Below are 8,819 nucleotides of genomic sequence, written 5' to 3' on the forward strand. Positions count from 1 at the left end.
AGGATTTTCGCGCGGTGGGCGGGGGGAGTTTGGCGCATGGTCGGTTTCTCCAAGTGCAGTCCCACGTGTCAGTGAAAAGGCAAGCCAAAGCGCGTTTCATTTGCGTGAGCCGTGTGCAGGACCGAACGTGTGTGGGGTGCAATGCGACCGCGATAGGAGTGCTGTGAGTGTACCACCTTTTTTTCTTTTAAACTAGGTGCTTTGCCCCCTAAAAAAATGTTGCTTCGCGTGATGCATCGATACTACTACTAGTAATCCGGTAATCCCGACTAAAACAGCGCGGCCGGGTCTTTTCCCACACGATATGCTGGGAGGTTGGCTTAGTTGGGTTTTTTTAGATTTGTCTTGGTTCAATAAAAAGCAGATTTGGTGATGATGGTGTGCCTGTCATCCTGCAATATAGGCCGTCCGATCTATATCTAATGTATAGGAAGGAAACTATGACAATTTACCCGCACTCCTCTCCACATTTGCAGACAAGGCTTTCCCTCGTTCATCCTTTTCTCCCACAAGATCTTGATCTTCCTTGCACTAGTACTCCTACAATATGTATATTATTGTGAAAGTTCATATACACCGGCCGAGATTAATGCAAACACGGCAGATTTTCATTACATTTCGAACTTCTATAAGACAGAAAAATAAAACAAACCCGACCCTAAACCTATTCTACGTCGGCGACCGACGTCCTCCATCTGCGATCTCTATGTATGGGGGCGGGGTTCAAGACCCGTGAAGTGAAGGTGCGGTCTCCGGTGAGGAAGAGTAGAACACGGGATACAGACCGGCCAGTTGGCACACCATGCCCTGCCGCCTCCCATGCCCTACTCATCCTCGGAGGAGTCCCCGACCTCGGCGGTGCCGGACGTTGGACGGCGGCAAGTAGGACGCGTGGCTGACGGTGCTCCCCTCGTCAGCCGCCAGCGTGGCCACCGCTTGTGCGGTCGCGTCCGCGTCCGGCTACGCTGCTATTGCATCGTGAGAGGCGACTTGAGCGAGGGCGTTCGCACTTGCGGTCATGGCGGATGTGGTGTCAGGTAGGAGGACGATGCGCTATGCTGTGGAGGTTAGCTAGGTGTTGCCACTTTAAGTAGCGCATTCTAGTGAGTCCAAGCGTCCGGGTGCGTCATTAAGTCGCCGGAGTTGGTTCCTCGGGCACCGAGCCTCTTAGTGATGACATACGAACAGACGGCATGAATGCTGGTAGCTGGCACCGGCTGGGAACGCATCGTGCGACGGCGCGAGGGACGAGGGCTTTGGTGTGCCAAGGTAGTCAGCTGCGGTCGTGGCAACGTTGGAGATGCCCTTTGCTCAAATGCGATCCCCGCATGTCATTGAAAAAGCAAGACGACCCGACATGGTCTCAGGTCTAGAGGATGCAGTTGGGCGCGCTACACCACTCCGCGGACGCGTCGCGGCGCCCCGTGCATCCGCGACGAGCCGGGTGTTGGGGTGTGTTTGGATTGTGTCCAAAGTGCACCTTACCAAAATTTTGGTCATGACCCAAAGATGGGTCTTTGTTTGGATGGTTGCCATTTCTTTGGCATGCCAATGAACTCTAGCCAACTCTAGTTCATTTTTCTTGCCAATGTTGGCCAAATCATGGGCAACCAATACCTCAACCAAAATTTTGGCTACCCAATGCTTTGATGGGGCAACCTTGGGCACAAACCAAACATACCGTTGATCGTGCCACAGCACAAACGCCACCCTCGGCACACTGAAACCGACCGTGTCTATCGACGATATGAGCGTGTCGCTCACTGCGGTCGTCGTGTCCAGAGGCGGTGCTGGAGCTGCGCCCCGTTGTTGGCCCGAAAGACCCACATGAACGGTTGTCGGTGGCGAGGAGGTCGTGGGCCAGCTCCTCCATTGGACTAGTCTGCGCTACATCGTCCCAACGGGTGTGCCCCACATGTCAGTTTCCCTGTTTTCCCGGCCATATTTGAGTGTCAGTGCTCTGCGTTATGCATTAGGCCTGTCACTATGTAGGCCAAGCGAGACAACTTATTGTTTATTTGAGCCACTCAAGTGTAATCATGTGGCGTTTGCTTATTTCTCATTCCTCTCCAACCCTCTTCTCCATCGATCATGTCGCCCTCCAGTCGAGTCCATCCTCCCGCATGCCTCATTTGAACATTCCACCGAGTATCATTCGCATGTACCCACCCTAGTCCTCTTTCAATAGATCTCCGGACCCCGAGATGAAATCGAGAGGGAACGAGTGGGGGCACGTGATACCTAAGGCGGATTCAAAATTTTGAACCGGTGATCATAGCCGCAAATCATATATAAAGGGTATTCAATGTTCGTTTCGTTTTTGAACGTACAATATACTCCCTCCTATCCTTTCTACCTTACATATAAGTTTTATGTGTAGTCAAAGTATCTCTACTATGATAAAAAAGGTATCAACATTCAACAATGCCCAATCAATATTGTTAGATTCATACGTACTCCTAGATTTGTACTCGAGATGGTTTCCAATTTGACTATTGACAAGATTAATAGTACTTCTTTCACATAGGTGAGTAAGTCATCTTAGGCTGTGCACCATGACCAAGGAGGAGGGGGAAACGAGAGACATTAATGTTTATTTGCTAATTAATAGTATTGCATGCAATGAACTAACCACTGCATGTCATGTTTGATAGTCTCAGGTCATTAAAAGCATGCACACCCTCATCTCTTATTGGTTCATATGTCAAGAAACAAGAAACGAGGTAGAAGTTAATGCACCACGCCTATGTGTTTTGGGATTATTTGGATTTCGTAAGATGACTTACACACCTAGATGGAGGGAGTACATGAGATGTATAACGTGAAAATTATATCATTGGAAACTCCTTTCACATACGAAATTGACCATATGCTTTGTGTAAGTTGCATGTCATATATTATTACTCTAACATTTGGTCAAAGTTAGCCTCGAAAAACGCATTAGACCCTGTATGCTTTGTGTAAGTTGCATGTCATATATTATTACTCTAACATTTGTGTAAGTTGCATGTCATATATTATTACTCTAACATTTGGTCAAAGTAGTATAGTGGAAGTGGATCCTCTGACGTAGGTATCCCTGCCTTACCCTCCCTTTCGGTCACTTACTGGCGGACCCCATGCTTGCTAGGCCCCGCATGTCAGTTACTCAATGGGTTCGGCCACGTCAGGGGATCCTCATCTGTAGTATACTCCCTCTGTTTTTATTTACTCCGCATAAAACGGAGGGAGTAGTGGTATAATAAATGACGCGGGCGGGGGAGGGGGAGGGACGTCGGTTTGCTCTCAACTGCGGTCCCACAAGCGAGCGAAAATGCAAGATGAAGCGCGTTCCATTCGGTGAGCGACGTGGAGGGTCCAGCATGTCGGGCTGCAACGCGAACGCGACAAGAGCGATGTACAGTCAAAACCTATTGACTGGTCGTCACCGGAACCACTATTCACACCAGAACCTTCGCTGCTCGGCCTACGCCAGCCACTGCCCTAAAACCACACCAAATCTCCAGCCCATTCCCCCACCTTTTGATCCCCTAGCCCGCATCAAGCGTCCCCTAGTTCACCGAAAAGCCATGGTGTGCTGCAAGATCACTTACTACAAGATGCTGACGCTGGAGCGCTGCGCAGAAATCGCGGCGGCGGTCAGCGCCACAGACCTCCGTTCCCAAGCTCGCTTTGCGGCGGGCCAATCCCCGAGTTCTCTGGAGCCAAGCTACAAGGAGGAGGAAGCCGATCCAATGTTCACTGCGGAGGTCACAGCGCAGAAGGCCCCCGATGGGTATGAGACAATGGACGTCGACTTCGTGCCGGCGTTCGAGTCCCCCATGGTGCAGGCGGACCAGCGGTTCAACATGGCGATACTAAAGGAGGACCGGGAGGCAGAGGCTCAACTCAATGCAGAGCACGTGCATGCCGCTGCCATCGAGGCTCTCCTGCAGGAGGAACCGAATGTCGTGGATGTGAACCGGGCGGCGGAGGCTCAACTTGAGGTAGAGCGCGCGGATGCCGCTACCATCGAGGCCCTCCTGCAGGCGGAACCGGACGTCCTGGACATGAACCGGGCAGCAGAGGCTCGACTCGACGCAAAGGGCGCGGATGCCGCTCTCATCGACACCCTCCTGCGGGCGGAATCGGAAGTCCTGGACTTGAACTGGGCGACAGAGGCTCGACTCGACGCGGAGCGCGCGGATGCCGCTCTCATCGACGCCCTCCTGCAGGTGGAACCGGAAGTCCTGGACTTGAACCGGGTGGCGGAGGCTCGACTCGACCCGGAGCACGCGGATGCCGCTGCCATTGAGGCCCTCCTGCAGGCGGAACCAGACGTCCTCGACTTGAACCGGGCTGTGCTCTTGTCTGTGTAGAGCGCCCACACGCTCCGCTTGAACGAGTAGCTAGAGGCCGAGGACAACCACGATGCGGAGACACACGTCGGCATCGATGGCTGGTTCGCGCCGGCAGCCAAAGACGACGAGGCCATCTCTTTCCGCGAGCAGTGATAGTTTTTCTTTATGTTGTTGTTTTTATTATTATGGATCTTTGTGTAAAAACATACTATTTGTTATGCAAGTCGCCTGAGTCTACCATTTCAGGCGGTTGGATGGATATCCTACGTCTCCTAACCCTTCTTTCCTTCTTCCTCACCTCTTCTTCTTCCCTTACAGACCACCGCATGGGCCGTACGGATACTCCGGTTGGATAAACATACTCTATGAACGAAAATTATTTGTCAGTGATAGGATGGCTGAGTTTTGTTTGCTCACATGCGACAGCACGTGTCAGTGAGGGTGCGTTCACTTGGTTGGGTTTGCGGCGTGCAGGAGCGAAGTGTGAGGGTGCGGTGCGACCGCGGCGTGTAGGAGCGACCGTGTGAGGGTGTGGTGCGACCGCGACAGCTGTGCGCAAGTGTACCTTCTTCTCATTTTGAAAACTTTAGGCAAGCTTGGCAAAAATGTGTGGCAAAGTTTGGCAATGCAAGGCCTAGACCCAAACAGGATAAGCACGTACTACCTCTGTCCGGGTTTATTGGTCCCCATTGTATTTCGTGCCAAATTTTGACCATAGATTAAACTAAGAAAATGTTCACGCATGTCACCGAACATTATATTTTTCAAAACTATGTTCAAATACGAATCCAATGAGACAATTTTTCTTGACATGCATTAACATTTTGTTAGTTAAATCTTTAGTCAAAATTTGGCACAAACTATAAAAGGGACCTATAAACCAGGATGGAGGTAGTACGTACTAGGACTACTAGTGTTAAAAAAGAAAGGCGGGGTTTTCCTTTGATACAAATCCTCGTTTCACGTGTCAATTAATGCGTATTTTTTTCTCGAAAGACCAAAGAGCTAACCATCTCACTCCTCATCGCTTGATTAATGTAGCACCATGCAAACGAACCTTGTCACTTCCGCATGCATGCAGGGGATATTAATGTCCTTGGTTGCTAACCCCATCAATTTTTCCTCGATTAGTGTTAGTGGCCCTTTGCAAATTGTAATTTTGATATACTGGCCTTGTGTACAAAAAAATGAAGGTAGTAACTATATTTGAATTGCTTGCCCATTGCGGTGACGTCGACGACTTTTTTTTTGTGGTTTGGCGAAGTGTGTTCGACGGAGAACACCATTGAGGGATACCACGGTAAGTCGTTCGCAAGTGCCGCCTGCAAGCCGAGACAACTGCCTTATTTGCATCCAGGAAGTCCTTTACTAGTACTACTACTAGGAGTACTAGTGCGGTGAGATGGTTTCTCAAAGAAGATGATGGAGAAGCGGAGTCAGCGAAGAGTGAAATGATAGTTGCTTCGTCCGTGCTTTGTGATTTGACGCCTCACTGCTTTGTGATTTGTGATAGAAGGGACAGGGGAGTAGACTCTGTGCTCTATACTGTACTACTCCTACAGGCGTCCAAGCATGGGAGAAAGAGGAGAGACGTTGCATTTTTCTATTCCTTCAATCAATCAATCAGGGAGCTTTGGTTCCATCTTTTTGGCTTTGGCAACGCCGTCCACAATGGTTCCCACGATGCCAAAAGCTATTTTCACATTTGGCTACACATTGTGGATGCCCTTAACCGTACCACTTGGTTTTGCTCCTGTATGCTATCTATACAAATCTCAATTATATTGATCTAAAAAATTATAGAATCAAAGATTAGTAAAAAGGAGGTGATTTTGCTGCGCGGATGGGGAGGTTTCTTATTTTTGGAGGACGTTGTCCTGGCGGTTTGCTAACATGCGGTCCCACGTGTCAGTGCTTTACCAAGCTGATCCGCGTCCCACATGAGGCAGAACAACGGCAGAAGCAACACGTGGTTAAGTTGAAGAAGATGAGGGAGAAGCGACCAAGCTGATCCATGTCCCACATGAGGCAGAACAACGGCAGAAGCAACACGTGGTTAAGTTGAAGAAGATGGGGGAGAAGCGGATTCAACAACGAGTGAAATGATGGTTGCTTCGTCCCTCCAACTTCTTTTTTAGCATTATTACTTCGTCCCTCCAACTTAACTGCGGGAAAGGTGCAGCTTTGTGATTTGACGCCTCATTGCTCATTACTATGCCGACGCCATGACTGGGGTGCTTCACCCCGGCTGCTCTGCACTGTATTCCGGTATGGCACGTGGACCCGGTAGCTTGATGTCCCACATGTCGGCGAAAGGGACTAGTAGATTTATGAAAGCGAGCGCTCCACTCTTACGACGGAGGAGTAGACGACACGACGGCCCAGTGAACTGTCACTTGTACTGTATAGTACTATAGTTTTGTTGTTTCGCACGATCCATTGATACAAACCCGATTAAACAGGAAAGGGCGGGATTTTTCCCGCGCGGTAGATGATACTGGCCATACATTTCAAAGGCAATTTTAATGTATGCAAACTGAATAATTATAAGTAATAATATGATATCTAGTAAAACTAAAAAAACATATGATTTATTGTGTTAGAGTGTAGTAGTAGTGCTGTATTGCATAGTTGTTAGATGTAACATGCGAGAACGTGTAGAGATGTAGTTTTGGAGGGCCTACAGAGAGAAAAGCGTAGTACGGTCACCGAGCTTCAGAATAAGCTGATTACGGTCACTATATACATTTTGCGATGATTATCCGGTCACTTGCTCACAGTTTGGCATCGGATTGCATTCTGTTGACCGGCCAAATAGTCTGCGTGGCGCCATGTTGACTAGTTAAATTGACCATGTTCCTTGTGGGTCCCACCTGTCAGTTCGCATAGGGAAAAGGTCAGATAAACACAAATTTACGCAGGCGCGACAAGGCTCCAATCCGTGCGCGGGAATCACCTGGTTGTGTATGTGTCTGTTAGGGCCTGATGTGTGCGCATGCACATGTAGGTTGAGCACTTGAGCGTGAGAGTGTGTGTTGGTCGTGTGGTGTACTGGTGTGTGCATGCATGCGTGCGTGGGTGCGTGTGAGTGTTGCATGCGTGCGTGGCTGCGTGTGTACGTGTGAGTATTGCATGCGTGTGTGGGTGCATGTGTTTGTGTGAGTGTTGCGTGCAGTGGTGGAGCTTCATGGGGGCCAACCTGGGCGGTGGCCCCCCCCAGCCCAAGAAAAAAAACCCTACTACTCATTAGTTATTCTGCCATATGTCCAGTAAAAACAGGCTAAACCTCATAGTTTTGCCCCTCCTTAGCTCATTGCCCCTCCAAAGATTTGTCCCAAGCTCCGCCACTGGTTGCGTGGATGGAGTTCATGTGCATGCGTGCGTGTGTGTATAATCACCACACCAACTCCTGTGTGTTAAAACAGACGGCTCATCATACCAATACAAGGCCACCTTGTCTGCTGTGCCCGCGGTCATGACTTCGCACCACCGTCAAAATATTTTGTTGTTGTTTGTTTTCATTCTTACTAGCAAGATGCCCGTGCGTTGCACGTAACATCAAGATGCATTTGTATGACTTGTTTATCTTGTGAGAAAAAAGGATGAACGAGGGAAGGCCTTATTTGCAAATGTGGAGAGGTGTGTGAGTACCTTTTTGCAAAACTGCCATAGTTTCTTTCCTATCCGTCAGATATAAATCGGACGGCCTATATTGCAGGACGGCAGGCACACCATCATCACCAACTCTGTTTTTTTTATAAGAGTGTATTTTATGTATTTTATAACAGTGTAGATGTAGAGTAGATACAAGTCGACAGGTGGGCACGATATTAGTGAGATAATGTGATGCAACACTAGATCAGGTGCCACGTGGAGCGTTCAACTGGTCAACTAGTCATGTCATGAGCAAATACAAAGTTGTACGGTGAGCCCGTGACTGTATAATAACCACTAAACGTAAACGGTGACCATAATGAGTGGATTATGAAGTCCAATGTATGTATCATGCTTTCACTTCAAATACAATGATCGTCATTGCATATATCGCGAGAGAAAGATGAAACACGCGTAAATTTTCTGGGGGCTTACTTTTAGAGGACATGGAGATAGTTTTGTGTGCATACATGAAAGGGGCGTACAGGGGGGGTATGCGATGGAGAGAGAGATGCTCTTCGTTTCTCTTTACTATGACTAACTTTGTATATAGTATAAAAATATGCAAATTCACAGTGCGGAATAAATATCATTGTGGGCACAATGCAATGCAAATTAGCGTTCGTACTCCTCCATATAACTTTGTAATGTTGTATATATGTAGAAACTCTAAAATAATTTTTTGGCCACACTTTATTCAAAAGGAATGTTGTATGCGAAATAAACGTGAATAGAGGGCTTTTTAGATCAATGGGGTACATGATGTAACATGTGTGAATGTGTAGTTGATGCATTTGGCGGGGCCTAGAGAGGTATGTGTGTGTA

This window comes from Triticum aestivum, chromosome 1B (genome assembly GCF_018294505.1).
Source record: "Triticum aestivum cultivar Chinese Spring chromosome 1B, IWGSC CS RefSeq v2.1, whole genome shotgun sequence".
Classification (NCBI taxonomy): domain Eukaryota; kingdom Viridiplantae; phylum Streptophyta; class Magnoliopsida; order Poales; family Poaceae; genus Triticum; species Triticum aestivum.